This window comes from Oryctolagus cuniculus, chromosome 5 (genome assembly GCF_051225735.1).
Source record: "Oryctolagus cuniculus isolate XC-2025 breed Fujian yellow rabbit chromosome 5, ASM5122573v1, whole genome shotgun sequence".
In the NCBI taxonomy this organism is placed as follows: Eukaryota; Metazoa; Chordata; class Mammalia; order Lagomorpha; family Leporidae; genus Oryctolagus; species Oryctolagus cuniculus.
Genome location: NC_142871.1, coordinates 130,295,950 through 130,320,000, shown reverse-complemented (window position 1 = coordinate 130,320,000; position 24,051 = coordinate 130,295,950). Strand labels below are relative to the sequence as shown.

At 52.5% G+C, this 24,051-nt stretch overlaps 2 long non-coding RNA genes across 3 annotated transcripts; both read right to left on the bottom strand.

Moving 5' to 3' along the window:
• Nucleotides 1-10,949: 10,949 nt before the first annotated feature.
• On the bottom strand, nucleotides 10,950-12,357 carry LOC149126668 (uncharacterized). The gene is made up of 3 exons (XR_016233451.1): nucleotides 12,110-12,357; nucleotides 11,491-11,566; nucleotides 10,950-11,069 (listed from the first exon to the last, which is right to left on the bottom strand). It is a non-coding gene; the product is annotated as an uncharacterized LOC149126668 (long non-coding RNA).
• Nucleotides 12,358-18,433: 6,076 nt separating this feature from the next.
• LOC149126667 (uncharacterized) lies at nucleotides 18,434-20,370 on the bottom strand. Of its 2 annotated transcripts, none has more exons than XR_016233449.1 (3): nucleotides 20,257-20,370; nucleotides 19,479-19,637; nucleotides 18,434-18,637 (listed from the first exon to the last, which is right to left on the bottom strand). It is a non-coding gene; the product is annotated as an uncharacterized LOC149126667 (long non-coding RNA). The 2 variants fall into 2 exon arrangements; XR_016233450.1 differs by lacking the exon at nucleotides 20,257-20,370 and adding an exon at nucleotides 19,730-19,926.
• Between the last annotated feature and the right edge of the window lie 3,681 nt (nucleotides 20,371-24,051).

Genomic DNA, 24,051 nt, shown 5'->3' with positions numbered 1-24,051 from the left:
ATTAGCAGGAAGCTGGAATCAGGAGCAGAGCTAGGACTCAAACCCAAGCTCTCCAATGTGGACCATGGGCACCTTAACCGGTAGGTAAAAATGCCCGTCTATCTGTATAATTAAAAAATATATGTTTTGAAATCATTTCAAACTTACAGGAAGACTGTTGCAAGAACAGTACAAAGAACTCCCTCAGCCCTTCCCCCAGATTCTTTAACATTTCGCCACATTGGCTTCCTTGCTACCTCTCTTGCTATATACACTCGTGAATCTTTTCCTGAGTTTGAGTGCGGACTTGGTGCCCATCGACACACGAACAGTCTGCTGTGCCAACCACTTGACAGCCCCGCAGATCAGAGGCTTGACATTGATAAATGACAGGCTTCCAGTGTGGCTCCCTACACCAGGAATGTCTGTTTCATTTCATGGTGGCTATGATTCCAACACGGTTAGAGTCCCCCCAGGAGGTCATGTGTGAGGGATTAAGAGGGTGGACACTTAATCTGGCTGTGGTGTTTAGAGGTGGGGACTTTGGGAGGGGATTAGGGTCACATAAACTCATCGGGGTGGAGCTCTGATGGTTGAATCCCGATGGCTTTGAGAGAGAGAGAGAGCAGAGGATATACACACGTTCCCTGTCTCTCACCATATGACATCCTCTGTGATACCCTCTGCTGCTGTGGGACTCTGCCAACAAGAAGGCATGCACCAGCTGTAGGCGCCTGACCTTGAACCAGAACCATGGACCCAAATGAACTCTTTCTCTTTATAAAGTGACCCAGCCACAAGAATGTCATTGTGGTAGTGGAAAATGGACTGAGGCAGAGATGGCTCCCCATCTCCTTCATTCTAGAACCACTTCTCCATCTTTCATTTGTCTTCTGTATCCTTAGCAGTCTTAAGCCCAGGCCTTATCTTCTGTAGGATCCCCCTCAACCTGGGTTCCTTTGACATTTGCGCATGACCACATCCAGGCCATCCAGGCGTTCTTGACAATAGCTTGCATGGAAACAATGCCGGGCCTCCATTCCATAGTCAGGTTGGTGCCCGCCAAGCTTCTCTGCCATGCCAGCACCACCTCCGCCTTGTAACTAGTGAGTGTTCTGTGGGGAGGTATTACGAGGTTAGCCAGCACCCACCTCCTCATCCAACCTCCGCCTCTAACAACTCCCATGTGCATCCAACACCACAGTGTTGGTTGCTGGAGCGACTTTTCTACCCCCCACCACCCTTTCTCCTGTCTGGTCGTGGGCATGCCACTCAGGAAGACCATCCTTGCTTTCTCATTTGTCCATTTATGTCAGGATGCACTCTTGGATGATTGTTTTGTTTGTTTGGTTGGAATCCGTTAATGTGGTTGTTTATTTAAGTGTTCAAGTTGCCTCAGATCCGGGCTCACAGACCCGCTCCTTGCTGGTCCCTGTGACCTCTGATGAGAGCCATCCTTCTCTGAGGGTCTCCTTCCTCTCTAGACAATAGACTGTTCCGGGCTCATTTGCATTTGCCCTACTTCAGTCCTGGAACATGGAGGCATCCCTGCTCCCTTTTGGTGGAGGATTTAGCATTTAGCTTGTTGTCACCGAGCTGTAGGTAGATTCTAGGCCCTCTCAAAAGACAGAGCTAGGGCATACCTGTGTGTACAACCAGTGGTTACACCCCATAATGTCACCAGCAACACTGAAATACCAACCACTGAGCCATTGCTCCTAGGGGAATAGCGGGTTAGGTTTCTGTGAGCCCCTGGTCACACCATCTTCATCCAGTGATCGAGACAGGACCTCATTTTAAGTGTGTCCTTTTTCTTTTTCTTTCTTTTTTTTTTAAATTTATTTGACAGATATAGTTAGACAGTGAGAGAGAGACAGAGAGAAAGGTCTTCCTTCTGCTGGTTCACCCCCAAAATGGCCACCACGGCCGGGGCTACGCCAATCCGAAGCCGGAAGCCAGGTGCTTCCTCCTGCTCCCATGCGGGTGCAGGATCCAAGCACTTGGGCATCCTCCACTGCCCTCCCGGGCCACCGCAGAGAGCTGGACTGGAAGAGGAGCAGCCGGGACTAGAACCCGACGCCCATATGGGATGTCAGCGCCGCAGGCGGAGGATTAACCAAGTGAGCCACAGCGCCAGCCCCAAGTGTGTCCTATTTCAACACATCTCATTTCCTATACATGTCTGACATTGACATTGCACTCGCAGGCTCCAGCATTAGGAAGCGCGCCTGGATGAAGCCTTTCTAATGCTTGAGCTTCCTTAGTAAGGCACAGCACGGCCTCCTTGTGCACAGGAACGCTGCGCTGATGGCCCCTCAGCAGCTCGCGTGGCGTCTATTTTAAACAGCAGAATCACCCACCCAACACACGGAGCTGCAAAACCTGTGCCACAGAGTGGACCACCACAAGGACACCTGTGGACAGCAGGGCAGCCACGCTGAACAGACGGAGCGTCACCTGTTTAACCTCAGTGGGTGGAGGGAGCGCGTCTGTTGGGCAACACCAAGTTTTCACCATTGGTGCCTGGGCGCTCAGGACTGGTTGGACAAGGGCTATCCATGACCACTGGTTTTCGGGCTATAAATGCCTTTCAGTGAGGAGACAGATTCACAGATGCAGAATCTGCAAATAGTGAGGACCCGGTGTGTTTGCACACACACACACACGCGCGGCTCGCAGACATCTGTAGCTATTTCACTCTCTCTTGCTGTAAATATAGTTGAAGACAAGGAGGGCCTCCAGACACTTCTGATCCCGAGCCCAAACCTCAAGGTTGTTCTCTGCCTTGCCCCCTCCCAGTGAGGTCATCCCCTCTCTGACAGCGGGGGACCGAGCTCCGCCAGCCACGGTGTATTTATGTGTGCCCTCCTCTGCCCGCAGCCTTTGGGCTGTGTCTGCCCGGTGCTGCCTCTGTGGGGCCCTTGTCTGCCCGCACGGCCTCACTTCCTGGGCTGCCCACTGTGCTCAGACCTCAGCCAAGAAGACAGGGAGGGAGGAAGGGCAGCTTAGGGTCCCTGTGGCCTCAGGCAGTCAGGATAAGGATCTTTTACCCCTGGTACAGACGCTGCTCAGCAGTGCCGCGTCTTGCCTGAGGTCTGCCGTAACTCCAGGAGTGCAGGGAGCCAAGTGTGCTGAGTCTCAGCCCATAGCTTTGCAATCCAGCCGGCACAGGAGAAGCCCCGGAGGAGCTTTGCAGAAAGCTCAGTTCCACCCCCAGGCAACTAGAAGGCAGTCTCTGGCTTGGGATGCCGGTCGGTCGTGTGTTAGAATCTCGCTGGGGCAGCTCAGCTGGTAGCCAGGGTCAAGAGCTGCTGCTTTGGGATCACCTCCCCCACGGCGCTGCCTGTGGGCTGCAGTGCCTTGAGCAAGCCTCTACCCTGGAGAGCCTCCGTGTATGCATCTGTGAAATGGGATGGATAATGCCTGCCTTGCGTGCTGTCTTTGCCTGTATTATTATTATTATTATTTTTTGACAGGCAGAGTGGATAGTGAGAGAGAGAGAGAAAGGTCTTCCTTTTTTGCCGTTGGTTCACCCTCCAATGGCTGCCACGGCTGGTGCGCTGCGGCCGGCGCACCGCGCTGATCCGAAGGCAGGAGCCAGGTGCTTCTCCTGGTCTCCCATGGGGTGCAGGGCCCAAGCACTTGGGCCATCCTCCACTGCCTTCCCTGGCCACAGCAGAGAACTGGCCTGGAAGAGGGGCAACTGGAACAGAATCCGGCGCCCTGACCAGGACTAGAACCTGGTGTGCCGGCGCCGCTAGGTGGAGGATTAGCCTAGTGAGCCGCGGCGCCAGCCTGCATGTATTGTTATGTCATGAACCTCACTGGCCTGAAACTCCGCTCTCACCCACCCACTCCTTGATCCTCCTGATGTTCCTTTTGTCCCCCGCCCTACACCTGCTCCCGGAGAAGCCTTCAGACTCGTCCCTTTTTTGGGTCATTCTCAGCCACCCCATCTTCCATCTCCATGTTTTTCCTTCTTCTCTTACACCCACATTTTCTCAGACCTTGTCACCTCCTCCAAGAAGCCTTCTTAAATTGACTGCGCCCCTGTCAGCCATGACTTAGCCACATTTTTTTTAAATTATGGTAAATTGGGCCAGCACTGTGGTGTAGCAGGTAAAGCCACTGCCTACAGTGCCAGCATCCCATATAGACACCGGTTTGAATCCCGGCTGCTCCATTTCCCATCCAGCTCTCTGCTATGGCCTAGCAAAGCAGTGGAAGATGGCCCAAGTCCTTGGGGCCCTGCACCCATGTGGGAGACCCAGAAGAAGCTCCTGGCTCCTGGCTTCAGATCAGCACAGTTCCAGCCATTGTGGCCATTTAGGGAGTGAACCAGAGGATAGAAGACCTCTCTCTCTGCCTCTGCCTCTCTGTAACTCTGCCTTTCAAACAAATAAATAAATCTGTAAAAAAAATTATGGTAGATTATATAGGAAGGTTTTTCCAAAAATTCAAGGAAAATGGAATTAAACAATAAGCTTGGAGGTGGCTGTTATCCCCACCTGTTGAGACGTCCACGTCCCATTTGGGAGTGCTTGAGCTCATTACTGGCTCTGGCTCCTGACTCAGGCTTCCTAGTAATGCAGTTCCTGGGAGGCAGCAGTGATGGCTCAAGTCACTGGGTCCCTGCCGCCTGCCTAGGAGACCTGGATGGAGTTCTCAGCTGCTGACTTTGGCCCTGACCTTACCCCTGCTGTGTGGGCATTTGGGGAGTACATCGGCAGATAGGAGCTCCCTCCATCTATTTCTCTGTGTCTGAGTCCCAAATAAATACATTGTAAAAAGTGTTTATTTTGGTGCAGAAAAATGTTGAAATCTATGCGTAGTTTTTTCATCATACACATTTTCCATGGACTTCCTGAAGACGCCACGTGCACATGGATTTCAAAATGTTTACACTAGGGTGTGTGTTTGGCACAGCAGTTGGGACACCGTTTGGGAAGCCCACTGTCATTTGGGAGTGCCTGGTCCAACTCCCAGTTCTGCTTTTGAACCAGCTTCCTGCTGATACGCACCCTGGAAGGCAGTGGATGAGGGCTCAAGTACTCAGATCCCTGCAACTCACTCGGGAGACCTGGATTGAGTTCCACCCTCATGGCTTCAGCCTGGCTCAGCCTGGCTGAGCCCTGGCTATCTTGTGCACTTGGGAGGGAAACAGCAGATGGAAATACTCTCTGTCTCTGTGTGTCTTTCTGTCTCCCTACCATGCAAGTGAAATGAAAATAAAAAAACAGGGGCCAGCACTATGGCACAGTGGGTTAAAGCCACAGCCTGCAATGCCAGCATTCCATATGGGCATTTGTTCAAGTCCCAACTGCTCCACTTCGGACCCAGCTTCCTACTAGTAAGCCTGGGAAAGCAGCGAAGGATGACCCAAGTCCTTGGGCCCCTGCACCCACGTGGGAGAACCAGAAGAAGCTCCTGGCTCCTGGCTTTGAATCAGCTCAGCTCCAGCTATTGTGACCATCTGGGGAGTGAATCAGCAGATGGAAGACCTCACTCTCTGTCTTGCCCTCTCTCTCTCACTAACTCTGCCTTTCAAATAAAATAAACAAATCTTTAAAAAAAATAAAAATTTTACACCACAATAAATATATCTTTAACTCATTTTCCACAAACATTTTCAAGCACCCTCATAGATCATAAAATGTTCCTGTTTAAAAATCATTTTCAAGTGCACAATTCAATGCCATTCCACACTTTGCATTCTTGAACAGCTAGCACCACTATTGCCAAAATGTTTCATCACCCCAAGCGGGAACTTTGGACTCATTGGCCGGTAACCGCCGTTCCTCCCAGCGAACTGTACTCTGTTTTCTGTTTCTACAAACTTGACTGCCCCAGACATCTCAGGAGTGGGATCTTACAGTATTTGTCATTTCCTGTCTGCCCTCCGTCGCTTAGCACCGTGCTGTCCAAGTTCATGTGCGCTGTGGGTGTATCAGAGAGTCATTCCTTTTTATGGCTCAGTTCTATTCCCCCGTGTGGACACACCGTGTCTTGTTTACTCACTCTTCTGTCCGTGTACCCTTGGGCTGATGCCACCTCCCAGTGTGAACACCAGCCAGCAAGTCGAGTTCCTGCTTTGAGCCGCACTTTTAAAGAGAAAGTTGTAAATTAAATTGTAAATTGTTCTGTTTGTAAATCGTTTTGGGGGTGTAAATTGGATCTCTGAAGTAAATCCTAGGCCTTTTTAAAAAAATATTTATTTATTTTCATCTTTATTTGAAAGGCAGAGAGAGAGAGATCGAGATCTTCCATCTACTGGTTCACCCCCTCCTAAATAGCTGCATTGTCCAGGGCTGAGTCAAGGGGAAGCCAGGAGCCAGGAACTCCATCCTGGACTCCCTCATGGGCTGCAGGGGCCCAAGTACTTGGGCCATCATCTACTGCCTCCCAGGGACCTTAGTAGGTTGCTGCATCAAAAGCAGAGCAGCTGGGGCTGGCGCTGTGGTGTAGTGGGTAAAGCAGCCGCCTGCAGTGCCGGCATCCCATATGGGCACAAGTTCGAGTCCTGGCTGCTCCACTTCTGATCCAGCTTTCTGCTATGGCCTGGGAAATCAGTAGAAGATGGCCCAAGTCCTTGGGCCCCTGCACCCCCATGGGAGACCTGGAAGAAGCTCCTGGCTCCTGGCTTCGGATTGGCGCAGCTCTGGCTGCTGTGGCCATCTGGGGAGTGAACCAGCAGATGGAAGACCTGTCTCTCCCTCTCTCTCTCTCTCTGCCTCTCCTTCTATGTGTAACTCTTTCATATAAATAATAAAATAAATCTTAAAAAAAAAAAAGAGCCAGAATCAGAGGTAGAGTAAGGACTTGAATCTAGGCTCTCCTGTATGGGATGTGTTTGCCAAGCAGCGACCTCACTTCTGCCCCAAACCCCTGCCTCCTGTTGGCTAGGCCTTGAGCCCCTCTCAGACCCCCAGCATGGCGCAGCAGGGCCCTGGGATTGTTCCGTGAGTGCCTGTTGATGGACAGCATTCAGAATGTGACATCTGGGCAGTGAAGGAGGGCTGACATGGCTATCCCAGGTCACGGCTGGGGCTGGCTCTGACACGCTGGTCCACCCTGGCCTTGTTTCTGGGTTGAGGGGGCTGGAAGCAATGTGGAACCTGGCAAGCTGAAGTCTCAGAGTTGGCAGCTGCTTCTCCCAGTCTCGGAGAGAGAAGTGAGTATTTGAATATGCCCCTTCCGTTTTGTTTTTGTTTAAGCAGAGACTCATACCTTGGAGTGTGAACTCTGGGCTTAAGCAGCCACTACTTCCATGCCCCCTGTGGCTTCTCATCATCAGTTTGGCTCATTTCTTGGTACCTTTGCTGTCTTCCCTTCCCAGAGCCCCCTTTCTGCCTCTCTCCACTCTGACTGCCTGCTGCTCATTCATCAAGACCACCCCCTCCAGGAAGCCTTCCTGGACCTCGTATGTGCTTCAGTTGCTTTCTTTCTGTGTGTACACAGTGTATTGTACATATGGGTATGGGTTTATGGTGCTGGTTCACTTCCAGTCTCTCCCCGTCCCCACCACCTAGCCCATCATACGTCAGCCTCATCTATGGTACTCTGCCTAGCACTCATCAGGCCCTTGATGGATATCTGGGATTAGTGAATAAGGATATGAAACATCTCTGCATTTGCTGTCTAACTGTGGCTCCATTTTGTCGATTTTTTTGTAAAGGTAATGCAGTCAAAGGACCTGCATTGCGCCTCCATTGGCAATGCCAGCATTGGATAGCAGAGCACTGGTTTGAATCCTGACCATGCTGAGCTTCTGATCCATCTTCCTGCTAATGCTTATGGGAAGGCAGCAGGTGATGGCCAAGTACTTGGGTCCCTGCCACACATGCGAGAGACTGGTGGAGCTCCTGGCTCCTGGCTTTGGCTTGGGACAGCCCTGGCTATTGCAAGCATTTGGGGAGTGAATCAGCAGATGGAAGATTGATCCCCCACCGTGTTGTTCTGCCTTTCAAATAAATAAAGAAATCTTGGGGGGAAAAAAGCAATGTACTCAGTAAGTTTCTTTCTGCTCTACTACTTTTTTTTTCTCACTTCACAATATACATCTTGGGGCTGGGGCTGTGGTTGATTGGGTAAAACCATCCCCTGTGACACCAGCATCCCATATTGGCGCCAGAGCCCTGGCTGCTCTACTTCCAATCCTGCTCCCTGCTAATGCACTTGGAAAAGCAGCAGAGGATGGTCCAAGTGCTTGGACCCCTGAACCCACATGGGAGACCTAGAAGAAGCTCCTGGCTCCTGGCTTTGGTCTGGCCCAGCCCTGACCATTATGGCCATCTGGGGAGTGAACTAGGAGAACTCTCTTTCTCTGAGTCCCTCCCTCCACCCCGTGTAACTGTGCCTTTCAAATAAAAAAATTTTTTAAAAAATACACGTTTTTTAAAAAAGATTTATTTATTTATTTATTTAATAGAGTTGCAGGGAGAAAGAGAGATCTTCCATTCACTGGTTCACTCCTTCATTGCTTGCAAGAGCCTGGGCTGAGCCAGAATAAAACCAGATTAGAACTCCCAAATAGCAGGGACCCAAATACCTTGGTCATCATTTGCTGCTTTCCCAGGTTCATTAGCAGGGATTGGGCTTGGAAGCAGAGCAGCGGGGACTCTAACTAGTATCCTTGCAGGGGGTGGCGTAGCTGCTATGCCACAACACTGGCCCCCAAAATTCACATGTTGAAGATAGTTCTCTCTTTCCCTAAGGATTGTCTCCATATTTTATACACATCTCCGCAAGGTTCCTTTTTTTTTTTTTTTTTTTGGCTATACCATCATTTCTTGAACCAGTGCCTTATCGGTAGACATTTAGATTATTTCCAAATATTTGCTAATATTAGCAAGGCTCCCATGGATAACCTTACACACTTACTTCCTTACTTCCAAACGTTCATGGAAAAATGGAATGAAAGGATCAGTTTACTTTGCTGCAAAAATGTTTGAAATCCATGCATCCAAGGGGGTCTTCAAAAAGCTCAGAGAAATGTGTATTGTGAAACAGCGACGCTTGGATTTCAAAAACGTTTGCACCAGAATAAACTTATCTTTCCATTCCATTTTCCCTGAGCTTTTGGAAGTACCTCCTGTCTTCTCGCCAATACGTGGTCTGTAATAAACCCTCGCGGTGAAACTGCCGAGACGCAGAGGCAGCGAATGCATCAGTGAGCTGGCGGTGGGCAACTGCTGGCTGTCTGGATGTTTGCCCACAGGACACGGTGTGGTGACAGGCGGTGACTCACAAGGGAGCTTCTGGAACAGGTTGTGTGTAAGAGGCACCAGCGCTGTTGGCAACACCATTCTGCACGCTAAGGCCATCAGCACGGTCACAAGCAGGACGATCTCAAAGACCTTAACGATGCGCGCGGCCACTGCCAGCCTGCCAGGCCCGGTAAGCAGCGCGTGCCACCGTGTCCTCATGGGGGGGACTCACCCACAGGCCACTCACTTGCTCGGGGATGCCCGACCCCAGGGCAGGAAACGTGACTGTGTGTCATGCGTGACGTCACGGCTGGGGAAAGGCAGAGTGGCTGTTTGGGGGCCTCTCAAAGCAGAGCCTGCAGAGACTGAGCGGAAATGAGAGTGAGTGAGGGGTTGAGAAGAGTGGCGCAGGAAGAGAAGGAGAGCCCAGGATCTGCTGTGATACCGAGGTTGCTACTGTTGCCTGAGATTCCTGAGAGGTGCACGGGACCAGCCTGCTCCATGCAAAGGGTAGGCGGCCGGGGCATTTGTCCCCAGGGCACCCGCCCCCCTCGGAGATGTGTTCAGCCTTCCCACACAAGCAGCTCAACCCCCATCCCCCGGAAACTGGGCAAGGCCTGGGGTAGCAAGCAGCCACCTGGAGGAGGCAGGACTCTGAGCGTCCATGCAGCTGGCCAAGGCTGAACTCAGATGTATGTCAAGGAGCTGCGATGCAGGGGACAGGTGTCAGGGAGTGGCATCGCCCTGCTGGGTGGCCAGCTCCTCCGCTGTCAGCCCAGAAAGCTCCAGGAAGGCAGAGCTGAGATGGACGGATCTGGGATTGGGAGTCAGCCCCGGCTCCAAGGCTTTTTGTTTTGTTCCAGATCACACAGTATGAAGGAAATTCCCCTTTCCTAGCGATGCCTTGGTGATAGATGCTGTCTCAGGGAGGGCGTCTGGACCACTCCCAGCCCAGACCCCTTCCAGCCACTGCCCGAAGGAAAGACCTGTGATATCACCTGTCCCGAGGGAGACTGTGGGGGTTGGGACCCTGTGCTGGGTCAGACGGAGTTTCACTTAGTAACTGTCTGGTGTTGGTCAACAAGAGAGACAGAGACTCAAAATAATATCTTAGTAAGATGGAGATTTGTTCTCTTTTAAGAAGTCTGCAGAGGGGTTAAGCTGCTGCCTGTGATGCCAGCATCCCTTGTGAGTGCCAGTTTGAGTCCTGGCTGCTCCATTTCCAATCCAGCTCCCTGCTAACGCTCCTGGGAGGGAAGCTGAGGATGGCCCCCTGCCACCCATGTAGGAGACCCAGATGAGGCTCCTGGCTTCTGGCCCAACCCTGGCTGTTGCATCCATTTGGGGACTGAACCAATGGCTGGAAGACCTCTGTGTCTCTCCCTCTTTCTAACTCTGCTTTTCAAACAAATAAATAAATATTTTTATTTTATTATTTAAAAGATTTAGTATTTGTTTATTTGAAAGACACAGTTACAAAGAGGCATAGACAGAGAGAGAGAGAGAGGTCTTCCATTAGCTGGTTCACTCCCCAGATGGCCGCAATGGCCGGAGCTGCGCCAATCCAAAGCCAGGATCCAGGGGTTTCTTCTGGGTCTCCCATGGGGGTGCAGGGGTCCAAGCACTTGGGCCATCTTCCACTGCTTTCCCAGGCCATAGCAGAGAGCCAGATTGGAAGTGGAGCAGCCAGGTCTTGAACTGGTGCCCATATGGGATGCCGGCACTGAAGGCGGTGGTTTCACCTGCTACGCCACAGTGTCAGTCCCAGTAAAGGGCCGTGGCCTCGTGGGTGGCCCAGCCCTCTCCAGCTCTCTGCCTCTCCATCTGCAGGTTGCCTTGTAGTCCAAAAATGGCAGCTCAGAGCTCCAGCCTGCAAATCCAAGTCTGAGGGAGGAAGGAAGGAACCGGGCAAAAGGGCACCTGTTGGCTCAGCCAGGGTTGCACCCCAAAAGGGAAACTGCTGGTTTGCCTGCCGCTGGTTGTCTCGCCACTTCCAATGTCACAGTGAGAAGGGAGGGAAGAGGGCTCTGAGGTGGCAACCAGCCGCTCAGCACAGAGCTGAAAGCTCTCCAGCCCCAAAAGAACTGGTTCCAAGCCAGCGTGGACAGAACCCTGGGGTTGAATTTCCGCCCATGCAGCACCCTGCCTGGTCTTCAAATGGTGGTGGAGATGAAGTAGAGGGCGATGGGGGGTGGGTACTCGCGGCTGGCAGCAGCCCAGGGGCCCCTGCCGAGGACGGAGCGGGCCTTGGCCATCGGTCTCGCTTGGATGCCCGCTTCCATGACTCAGTCACACGTGCTCTCACCATTTTCCACTTGCCTGAGCCGGCCATTCTTGACCTTCAGGGATCAGTAGCTCCTGGGGGAGGAATCTGAAGTGGACTTGGAGTGGTCCCGTCAGGAGGTGACAAAGGGGGGGAAGGTGACAGCAGAAAGGTACAGCAGTCAGGCAGCTGCCGACAGAGTTGGACCCTAGAAAGGGAATTGGCCACGCTCCCAACCCCACGCTGGGTGTTGACGTAAGTGACCCTGATTAGGATGAAGATGGGAGGGGGCACCTCACTCAAGGGTCTCTCTCACTTCTGCCCCCAGCTTGGAATGGCAGGACCCCTGAGGCAGGGGACTTTCCCTCCCTGGCCTCAAGGCACGTGGCTGAGGCAGGGGCTGGCTGACTACTGCTTCCTGGGGTTAAAGTCTCTCTTTCCACGCTCCTTGGCTTCTTGCACCCGGGCAACACGGCCTCCCCTGAGGGTTACTCCTACCCGTGCTCAGCACTTAAACATTCGCCAGAGCCCCTCAGGCCCTCGTGACCCACCCTGGAGCATCACTCAGTGATTCAGTGGCGCAGAACTGCAGATGTTGACTGCAGGGGGCCCCCACCCCAGCAAGCCTCCAGCCTTGGCCTACCTCCCAGGCTCCACTCACCGGTGCCTCTGAGCCCCTAGCTCAGGGGAGGAGGATGTGTGGGACAAGCTAGGAACTGTTCAACAAGGGCCACCTCTGAGGGCCAGGTCACAGGGAGCCCTGGACTTGAGTGTGGCCGTGGACCAGCGGGCTAAGCCCCTCTGGGCCTCAGTGACCTTTTCTGCAAAGTGGGAACAATGAGGGTGAGGGAGAGGCGGGGGAGAGGTGTGCTAGAAGCTTCCAGGGCTCAACTGAGAGCGCAGCACTGGGTAATTACTGAGGACTTAGAGAATGTCAACCAGACACCTGCCTGGCTTCCTTCAGGTGCTGGCCCAGGTGTGAGCACTTGGGGAGCCCCAGGTGCTAAGGCCCTCATCTCTGGCTGTTGCATCTTGGGAGCCAAGCATGTCAGAGCCTAGATGACGTTTCTCCGTTGTCCAAAACTTGCTGATGCCTTTAACGCTAATGTGTGAGGTCTTTCAAACAGTTTGTGGAAAAGTGGAATTAAAAAATGAGTTTGTTTTAGCTCAGATGATTGTGAAACCATTCTTAGTTATTTCACAATACGTATTTTCCATGAACTTCTTGAGAATATGGAGAATTGAAAGGTATTAGTAAAGATGATGTAATAGAGTTCACTTAAATTAAATGCTTATAATTTAATAAAGAAAGTTTCAGCTTCCTTTTCTGAAGACATTTCCATTTTTTAAAAAAGATTTATTTCATTTATTTGAAAGACAGAGCTATAGAGAGAAGTAGAGACAGAGAGGTCTTCCATCTGCTGGTTCACTCCCCAGATGGCTGCAACGCTGGAGCTGTGCTGATCCGAAGCCAGGAGCTTCTTCTGGGTCTCCTATGTGGGCTCAGGTGCCCAAGGACTTGGGCCATCCTCCACTGCTCTCCCAGGCCATAGCAGAGAGCTGGATCAGAAGAGGAGCAGCCGGGACTAGAACCAGCGCCCATATGGGATGCCGATGCTTCAGGCCAGGGCTTTAACCTGCTGTGCCACAGTGCCGGCCATGACATCTCCATGTTTAACCCATGGCAGCTGTATGTGGTCTTCATTTCCAATCAAAGCAAAGGCTAATTGGAAAGAATCAGCCCCTCGTTGTCTCATTTTACTATGCTTTTTAAGAACTCAAGACCCCTTGGCAAGCTTCAAACTAATTTTGATCAGATGAATGCAAATAATGGGGCAGATTGCAAAACTCCTGGCTGGGTTACTGTGCTTGGCATCAGTATTTTTTCCACTTCCATTCCTCACTAATCAGCCACTGCAGATGGACAGAAAACAGGACCCGGCGATACTTAGAGTTGTTCAATGGTCACAAAAGTCACACATCAACTGTGTGCAGCTGAGTAGGAAGCTGCCGGCTGGACTGAATCCCGAGAAGTGCTAGGGGGAAGATTGCAGATCTTTTGAAAATTTACTTTTGCTTATCTAACACGGTTAGGAGGTTTAAAATGCAAAAGCTCCAAGAGCCAAGTGTAACTGCTGGGTCAAAGTGAATGTGCATTTATAATTTCTACAACTGCTGCCAACTTGTTCTCCAGAGAGTTTGCACCAATTTACATGCTCAGCAGAAAGATCTGAGCGCTGTCTTTGCACATCGTTTGCCAACCTGGTGTGCTACTGACAGATGTCTGATATTTGTTGATCTTGTCGGTGAAATGATACGTCAGTGCTCGTTTAAATATCCACCTCTCTCACTGCCGGTGAAGCTGGCATTGTTTCAAATGTCTGAGAGTCATTTGAATTTCTTTTTTCCCGTGAGTTGTCTGTCTGTGCCCTTTGCTCACTTTTTCCTACTGATAGCTGTAGGTCCTTTGCTTACTGATTTGCAGGAGCTCTTTACATATTAGGGAAATCAGCTGTATCTTTGATATTAGTCACAAATATTTCCCCAAGTTTGTTTTTGATCTTTGGGCCAGCGAATGACAGCTTTTGCCAGGCAGAAAAATCTTTAAAAAAAAATTTTTTTTATTTGACAGGTAGAGATATAGACAGTGAGAGAGAGAGAGAAAGGTCTTCCTTCCATTGGTTCACTCCCCAGATGGCCACTACAGCTGGAGCTACGCCGATCCGAAGCCAGGAGCCAGGTGCTTCCTCCTGGTCTCCCACGTGGGTGCAGGAGCCCAAGGACTTTGACCATCCTCCACTGCCCTCCCGGGCCACAGCAGAGAGCTGGCCTGGAAGAGGAGCAGCCGAAACTAGAACCCGGCGCCCATATGGAATGCCGGCGCTGCAGGCGGAGGAGTAACCAAGTGAGCCACGATGCTGGCCCCAGGAAAATATTTTAAAAAAAATTGTTTGTACTTGAATTTATAAAGCTCTCATTTTAAAGCTTCTAGGTTTTGTGTCATACTTAGAAAGGCCTTCAGGGTGAAAAATGGTTGCTAAATTTTTAAAAAAGATTTACTTATTTATTTGAGAGGCCGAGTTACAGAAAGAGGGAGATACAGAGAGATGTCTTCCATCCTCTGATTCACTCCCCAAATGGCTGCAACAGCTGGACCTGGACAAATCCTAAGCCAGAAGCCAGGCGCCTCTTCCAGGTCTCCCACATGGGTTGCAGGGGCCCAAGGACTTGGGCCATTTTTCACAGCTTTCCTAGGCCATAGCAGAGAGTTGCACCGGAAGTGGAACAGCCAGGACTCGAACTTGCACCCATATGGGCTGACGGCACTGCAGGCAGCGACTTTACCTGCTATACCACAGTGCTGGCCCCTTGTTACATTTATTAAAATGTTAAGAATGGCCGGCGCCGTGGCTCACTAGGCTAATCCTCCGCCTAGCGGCGCCGGCACACCGGGTTCTAGTCCCGGTCGGGGCGCCGGATTCTGTCCCGGTTGCCCCTCTTCCAGGCCAGCTCTCTGCTGTGGCCAGGGAGTGCAGTGGAGGATGGCCCAAGTGCTTGGGCCCTGTACCCCATGGGAGACCAGGAAAAGCACCTGGCTCCTGGCTCCTGCCATCGGATCAGCGCGCTGCACCGGCTGCAGCGCACTGGCCGCGGCGGCCATTGGAGAGTGAACCAACAGCAAAAGGAAGACCTTTCTCTCTGTCTCTCTCTCTCACTGTCCACTCTGCCTGTCAAAAAAAAAAAAATGTTAAGAATGTGAGATTGAAATGGACCCCATCCTTTCCTTTAACTGAAAGTCCCAGGCCGGGAAGACCTTGGGAAACCCTGGGCTTTCAAAAGACTACTTGGTACAAGCTGGCTGACTCCAGCTGCTACCTTGAACGTGAGTGAAGACTGGGACTGGGAGAAGGGCCATGCACCTTCCCCTTAAGGGCCTTGCTCTTTCATCTCAAGGCAGCCCCAGGTGTGGGCTGTTGAGGTAGCCAGGTAGACGTGAGCCCATGTGTGTGCAAGGGGTGGAAGAAAACTGGGAATTTCTGTGTCCTGGAACAAGAATGCAAGTCTGGGCAGCAAAGCAGCATTTATCTATCGAAAGTCTCCACATTGTTCAATAGCCTGGCTGGGTGGGGCCCAGCCCTCTCCCTGGGGCAGCTCAGGAGGAGCTCCTCTGCCCTTCACCAAGGGAGCCATTGTGGAGTTCTGGGAGGGGTTCCAAGCCCAGAAAGCCCTCCACCCGCAGTATTCCAGAAAGTGTGTCAGGAGGAGCAAGAGGGCCCCACCCAACAGCCATGAATTCTCCAGCCTGAATGCCAATAGGTTTTTTATTTTTTTAAGATGTATTTATTTATTGAAAGTCAGAGTTACACAGAGAGAAGGAGAGGCAGAGAGAGAGAGAGAGAGAGAGAGAGAGAGAGAGAGAGAGAGAGGTCTTCCACCCGCTGGTTCACTCCCCAACTGGCTGAAACGGCTGGAACTGTGCCAATCCATAGGCAGGAGCCAGTAGCTTCTTCTGGGTTTTCCCACATGGGTGCAGGTGCCCAAGGACTTGGGCCATCTTCTGCTGCTTTCCTAGGCCACAGCAGAGAGCTGGATCAGAAGTGGAGCGGCTGGGACTCAAACCGGCACGCCTATGGGGTGCCGGCTATGGCACCGCGCTGGCCCCAACCTGTGACTGCATTTTTGGAGCTATGTCTTTTTTAACAAAATATGATTGGTTCTATACGGAGTGTTTTGCCTTCTAGGCTTAAAGATGTTCATATCATGCACTAATTCTTTTAATTAAGGTTTTTCTGAACTGTTGTAACTGACCTAAATAAAGGAGGATTTTATGAATGTTGGGGAAATTTTCATGTGTTTTCCTGTTGCCAACATTGAGCCATGATTACCTGGGAGAACTGAGACTTAAGGGGGTCTTCACATTATCTGCCGGTTTTTGATGATTGACTACCTTAATTCTGATTAGATCTTCATCAGCTTTGGTTAAAGTGCTCGGGTTAAATGTATATCATTAGCGTATTTTAATTTTGACCAAATGTTTTGGGCCTCTGACAATGCTCTAGATTTAGAATTATAAACTGAGTCTTCTGGGGCCAGCGCTGTGGCACAGCAGGCTAATGTCCTGGCCTGCAGTGCTGCCATCCCATATGGGCGCCGGTTCTAGTCCCGGCTGCTCCACCTCCGATCCAGCTCTCTGCTATGGCCTGGGAAAGCAGTATAAGTCCAAGTCCTTGGGCCCCTGCACCCATGTAGGAGACCCAGAAGCTCCTGGCTTCAGGTTGGCACAACTCCAGCTGTTGCAGCCATCTGGGGAGTGAACCAGTGGATGGAGGACCTCTCTCTACCGCTCTCTGTAATGCTGTCTTTCAAATAAATAAAATAAATCTTTTAAAAAAAATTTTTTTTGACAGACATAGTGGACAGTGAGAGAGAGAGACAGAGAGAGAGACAGAAAGAAAGGTCTTCCTTTTTGCTGTTGGTTCACCCTCCAATGGCCGCTGCGGCCAGCACACCGAGCTGATCCGATGGCAGGAGCCAGGAGCTTCTCCTGGTCTCCCATGCAGGTGCAGGGCCCAAGCACTTGGGCCATCCTCCACTGCCTTCCCCAGCCACAGCAGAGAGCTGGCCTGGAAGAGGGGCAACCAGGACAGAATCTGGCGCCCTGACCGGGACTAGAACCCAGTGTGCCGGCGCCACTAGGTGGAGGATTAGCCTGTTGAGCTGCGGCACCGGCAATAAAATGAGTCTTTAAAAACAAAACAAAAAACTGAGTCTTCTGCCTTTGGGGCTTTCAGTCAGATTCCTGGAGCTCTCCAAGAATGGGATACTGAACTTGGTGAGGTAGTAGTAGAGTTAGCTTAAGCTATGTAGCATGCATGGTGAGGGAATTACTGGGAGCGGCAGCAGAGAAGGTATTATTATCTCAGTTCTTTGTCTCACATAGGAGAAGAATTTCCAAGCGGACAAGCAGAGAGATTTAAAAGTGAGATTTATTAGGGTCAGAGACCTCTAGCCAGGGGGAGGTGGACGGGGGCTTCCGAGGGAGGAAACACCTGAAGGGGCCCGTGGCACTGGGGTTTTTAAGCACAATTTTGGAAAAAAAAAAAAATAAAAGCAACTTGACAATCAGATTGACAGTTACAAGGTGGGGACAAAACCCACCTGATTTGCAATCATTTATTCTGTCTGGCTTGTTCAAGATAAAACGAAAGAGCCAAGGTAAGGGTGGGATACCTCATTTGTTTGACAGTAAACTGGGGGCTCAGAAGGGTGGAGTCACCACTCCCTTGCTATTCTCATGATAAGATTGGAAACTCCGCAGGAGTGGGCAGCCCGGCACTTCTGACCTTGCTAAGCATAATTTTGGGGGGAGGAAACATTTTTCCACCCTCAATTTCCGCTGGCTATTAACCCATCTGACTCCTCACAAGGTTATAAAAAGATGACAAACTTATGTTGTGCTTATAGAGAGGTCCAGCATTTTACACGCTGGAGTTAGTCACTGTTAATAGGATGTAATTTCAGAGTGGATCCCATGCCCGTCGGCATTTTTTTTTTTCTTTTACCAGACACAGCTTGTCCTGTGCATGTGTTGGTCTCGTGCTGGTGGGGGAAATGGGATGTAAGCTGTCTCCCTCATTCTCGGTGCTGGCAACTGAGACAGGCAGCTGGCTGCTCTTCTCCACTGCACTCCCATCCCAGTGCCCAACCCTCCTTACCACTTCCAGGCACCCACGTGTCCTGGCACTAAGGCTCAAAACCCAGCGTGTACCCATGGAGGGGCCGCTGCCCTTGAGCTGGACAACTGCATTGCAGATGGGGAGTTACCCAGAAGGATGCATTGGATGCAGGAGCATGTGTCATTCCAGCCATGGGGCCACAGCTGGCTGAAATAGTGAGAATACTGAAAGGGGACTTGGCTTTCGCCCAAGCCAGCAGACTTGCAGGTCAGATTCTTCATCTTTTTTCTTTTTAAGGTTTATTAATTAATTTGAAAGTCAGAGTTACACACAGAGAGAGAGAGAGAAGTCTTCCATCCGCTGGTTCACTCCTCAGCTAGCTGCAATGGTTGGAGCTACGCCCATCCGAAGCCAGGAGCCAGGAGCTTCCTCCAGGTCTCCCATGCAGGTGCAGGGGTCCAAGGACTTGGGTCATCTTCTACTGCTTTCCCAGGCCATAGCAGAGAGCTGGACTGGAAAGTGGAGCAGCTGGGACTCGAGCTGGTGCCCATATGGGATGCCGGCACTGCAGGCAGTGGTTTTGTCCACTACACCACAGCGCCGGCCCCCAGATTCTTCATCTTTAAAGGAGGACTGGGTAGTCTCGGGCAAACTGGCATCGAAGAGCCAGCCATTGACAGGCAGAAGTATGGAGCAAGGAGAGGTGAGCCAAAAGGCAGAAGGAAATAACATAAAAAGGGAACAGCCCCACTGTGGTGCCAGCTGCAGGGCCCCCCTCCTCTACGCGGGGAGCTTTTGTCGATTACTGCAAATAAACTCGCTTTGGCTTTTGCAACTCTTTCCCGGACTTTTGAGCAGCAAGCTCACAGACCAGAGGTAGCAGCTCCGCAGCCAGAATGTAGCAGAGAAGCTCAGACCCGGCCACATTGCTGCACGCTGCACCCCCTCTCTGACTCTGGTGATTGAGTCAAAAGCCTCCCTGGGCCAGATGCAGCTCAGGGTTCTCTAGGAAGCGGGGATGAGTGGGGGGGTGGGCCTGTACCCTGCTGGAGTGCCCCTGCGGGGAGGGAGACAGGGCACAGAGATGAACAGTCACCTCGGGACACGGGAAAGGCCACGTGTCCCCATCAGGGGAGCCCCGGCGAAGGAAGCAGCCTGAGCGCTCAGTCTTCCAGGCCGCCCCAGGCCTACTGGTGATGAAGATGTTGGCGTAGATGTCCTCCACACACATCCACTTGGACAGGGAGAGCGTGGCGTCTGGCCAGGGCCCATCAGACAGGCTGTGACGGGGCAGCTGGCCCCGCCCACCACCTCCTGTGCCTGGACGCCGCCCAAGGCCAGACCCACACTCACCCTGGAAGAGGAAGAGGTTGCAGTGGTTGTACTTCTTGCTGAGGAAGTTGATGAGGTTGTGGGTCCGGGGAGCCGCAGTGGGTCTGGTAGGCAGACAGGGCGAAGTCGATGGACTTCATGAAATACCACGGCTGGGCTACTGCGTTCTGGCTGAACCTCCTGGGGCGGGGCAGGGCGGCAGGTTGGGATGCGTCGTCACCTCCAGGCCCCAGACCTGACCCGGGCACGGCGCAATGCAGCAGAGGTGTTACCAGCGGTAGCACCGGAGTGGGCACAGCTCAGAGGCAGAAAAGGCCGTGGTGCTTTGGGCGATCTCCATTATCCCTGGGATGTAGCGTTTGTGTGGGAAAGGGGGAAAGAGGAAAGTGGACAGGGTGGGGGACTCTCAAGACTCCTGGAAAAGCGTGACCTAGAAGCAGCCTCCCTCCCATCTAACTTTCCCGTTATGAAACCCACATGTGTTAAACCTGCCCAGTAACTTCAGAACAAGCACCAGCTGAGTGTGGTTGGGGAGAGAACAAAAGCTGCGGATCTCCACCATTATCCCCGAGCCTATGGTGGAGTCCGACACTGGATAGATGTCCCCCAAATGCCTGCGAACTGTGGGGCTCCCGGTGGGCCACACAGAGGGGACTGCCCCTCTGGGACTCAGCGCCATTAACTGGGAACAGTAGCCCTGTGAGCACTGTGGCCGGGGATTGGGGCAGAGATGCCTGACCCTGAGCTGGGGGGAGGGGAGGACCCAGCCAAGGCTTCCTGAGCGACTGGGAGCTGAGACCTGAAGATCGTGACAGGTGTCAGTCTGGGAAGAACGTCCTGGGCAGCGGGCACAGCACAACACTTGGGCGCCCAGAGGAAGAGAGCAGTGGGAGTGGGAAGAGCACTTATGGAAGAATGCGTAGGGTGCGGTGGGCGGGGACTCTTAGTCCCTGGGGACGGAGCGGGAGGGCACAGCCCCGACAAGGGCAGAGTCCACGGGGACCGGGCAAAGAGCAGGACCTGTGGTCCTTGCCAGGCAGACTGGCACACTGAGGGGAGGAGAGAGAAGAATCCCCCACTGCGCTGAGATCCTGGGGAAACCCACTGAGGGCCGCAGCAGCCCAGGGAAAGTTACCCAGAATAATTATGCAAAATGTGACAGCCACATCTCCTCATTCAAATGCACAGTTTGCATGTGGCCCACAGCCAGCCCTGTGCTCTCCGCCCTAGGCTGCCCCTGGCCAGCCTGCTCCTTCCAGCCCTGATCTTGGTCTTCAGACTTATTCATGGTCACCTCTCCTCCCTCGGCTCCTTGGTTCTCAGGGAAGTAGGAATGCTCCCGGCTGGCCTGGAGCCCAGCGCCGGCCAGCCCAGGGGTGCGTGGGCCCTCCTCACAGCACCTGCTCCTTACTCATTTGTGCCCCGCCCCCGACATAGTGTCTCCTCCCTGACTCTCTCTCCCTTTCTGGGGAAGTCCAGGTTGTATGTCTGCCCACATCCTTTGAAGCTGCAGCTTCTTTGAAATTCTCACCCATCCTCAAGAACCTCCTTGGTGCTGTGTGAGTGTGTGTGTCTCGTGTGTGTGTCTCATGTGTGCACCTAGACCAGGACACAGGGTAGCAGGTTTGCTACCACACAGGCAAGGTGCAACCCTCCACTGATGTGCAGATGCTGGGCACACACACACAACAGGCTGGGGGAGCCAGGGTCTGATTCCTTCGTTATCACCTCCCCCAAAGCCTGGCACCAGGCAGGTGCTCCGTGAATACCAGGGGTTCCAAAAGTCCATGGGAAATGGAATTAAAAAATAAGTTTGTGCTGGTGACAAAACAGTTGACGTCCCTGCATAAGCGTTTCTGTAATATGCATTTTCCATGCAGTTTGAATGTTGAATGAAAGAGTGTGGCAGACTCAAGCCTGTGTACCCGTCCCCTCAGGAAAGCCTGAGCTGGCCCGAGAGAGGGATGCTGGTCTCAGGGGATCCCAGGGTTGGGAGAGGGGTGAGGAGAGCGAGGCGAGTGAGGAGGGCCCAGAATCCAGGGGAGGGCTCACTCTGCCTTGTCCTATCTTGTGCCCTGGCCCTGGGGTGCCCTGCTGTTCCTAGGGTGGCTGGGTCAATGGCTGAGCACAGCCCCGGTCCAGTGCCTGGCTATGTGCAGCTCAGGGCCTGTGTGGCGGCATCTCTGCTCAGAGCGCCCCTCTGGACTGTGAGGACGGTCACGTCTGCTTCACCGAGGCATGGCCGCCCATCCCGTCCTGCTCGCTGCTGTTTCCTTTCCACAGCTTCCCTCCCCAGCGATCCTTTCCCTAGCCCCAGCTCATCTCAGCAGCTGCTTCCCGGAGAAGCCCACCTGTAGTGACTGCCGCACAGGTGCATCCAGGTTAGGAAGGAGTGCACGCACCTTCACCTCCGTGAGTGCCCGAGAGCAGTGATGGATGTCTTGCCTTTATGTGAACTCATCCCAGATGCTGAAGAAGTTACCAGAGAGGCAGAAGCTCGGCGAAGCAGTTAAAACACCACGTGGGACACCCGTCCCCACACGAGGGTGATCAGGCTCCAGGGCTGGCTCTGCTTTCCATTCCAGCTTCTGCCGATGTGCACCCCAGGAGACAGCAGGCGATGGATGGCTCAGGTACTCGGGCCCCTGCCAGTCACATGGCAGATTGAGTTCCTGGCTCCTGGCTTCAGTCTAGCCCTGGCTGTGTGGGCATTTGGGGAGTAAACCGGCAGGTGGGAGTTCTCTTCCTCTGCCTCTCAAATAAATAAATTAGAAAAAAAAAAAAAAGAGATCTCCAGTGAGTGACCGAATGGGGTAAGGAAGCCCAACACGGGTGAACCCCTAGCAGGAGGTCAGGGTCGGGGTATGCTGACCTCGCGGGAGGCTCCCCAACTAGGGTCCCCCAAGCACCTTGGCAGGCAGTGACGGAGGTGACAGAGCTGCTTTCGGAGAGTAAGCAGTCTTCTGGAGGGGTACTGGTACTGAGGTGAGGCCACTCAAGGCACCGAGAAGGCTGACCCCCTGCTTTGGGCGGCCCTGACATCCGGGCAGTGTGGTTAACACAGGCCTGCCCTGGGGTGAGCACCAGCTCTGATCGGCATCTGCTTTTCATACAATGAAGACGACCGAGGCCAGGAGCTTTGGGCTGTGTTGCTGAGTCCTGGCAGGCGCATCAGCTGACGGCCCCGAGCCTCAGTTTCCCCATCTGTAAGGGGGATCTAGGAATGTTGCAGGATGGCGCTGTGAAGATTAGGCAAGGGGTAAGAGCCCAGGACCGTGCCTGGCCCTGAGTAGGGGACAGTACTATTATCGACGCTGTTAGAAGCATGGGACTGAGGGACTTACAGGCCACGAGGCAGGAGTGGCTGTGATGGGGTGGCCTGGCTCCAGATGGAGACTGTTCCCTCCCAGAGCAGGGGAGGCTCTGGCTCTGAGGCCCCAGCACACGGGGGCGGGAAGGTGGCAGAGCCGCTCAGGAGGCAGGGCCAGGCTGTACAATCCCAGGACAGAGTGTGGTGGGCGGTGGCTGGACATAGGGTGGCTGTTCGTATTTACAGAATGTGGGCTGGGTCAATGTCCCAGGGACGGTCAGGTGCACCAGTCAGAGAGATCAATACATGCCGATGACCTGATCTTCGGACCGCTGGGAAGATCCGGAGTCCTGCTTTCCCATGGGCATCCAAGGGGCTTTCTAGAAGGGAGGCTGTCCTCCATGGAGGCCCTGGCCCAGGCCGAATGTGGGGTGTTCCCTGACATGCACATGATCACGTATGTGTGAGGGTGCTTCCACAAGGTCCTGGAAAACGGACGAGAAGATAAATTTGTTTTGGTGGAAAAAATTTTTACCATGTGTAGTTTTTTGTAATATGCATTTTCAGTAAACTTTAAAATATTTATTTAGGGGCTGGTGCTGTAGCATAGGAGGTTAATGCTCTGCCTGTGGTACCAGCATCTCATATGGGCACCAGTTCAAATCCTGGCTGCTCCACTTCCGATCCAGCTCTCTGCTATGGCCTGGGAAACAGTGGAAAATGGCACCTGTGTGGGAGACCCAGAAGAAGCTCCTGGCTTCAAATCAACCCACCTCTGGCTGTTGTGGCCATTTGGGGAGTGAACCAGCGGATGGAAGACCTTTCTGTCTTTCCCTCTCTCTATCTGTAACTCTACCTCTCAAATAAATAAATAAAATATTTTTAAAAATAATTATTTATTTTGCCATTAGAGAGAGAAATCATGCATCTGCTGGTTTACTCCCCAAATGCCTACAACAGCCAGAGCTGAGCCAGGCTGAAGCCAGGAGCCAGGAACACAGCCTGGCCCTCCCACATGGGCTGCAGAAACCCAACCACTTGGACCGTCACCTACTGCTTCCCAGGGTGCAGATGAACAGGAACCAGAAATAGAGCCAAGGACCGGTATGTAAGAATGAAGACTGGGAGCAGTCTAAGTGAACTAAGTCTAAGTGAACTAAGTCGTTCACTTAGGAAGCAGCATTTACGTGCAGTTTAAATTATCCTCCTTTTCCCATCGTTTGCTTTTTCTACATTTGTTTTCATGGCTTGAGGATGAGGTGGAGGGAAGCCAGAGTGTGGGAG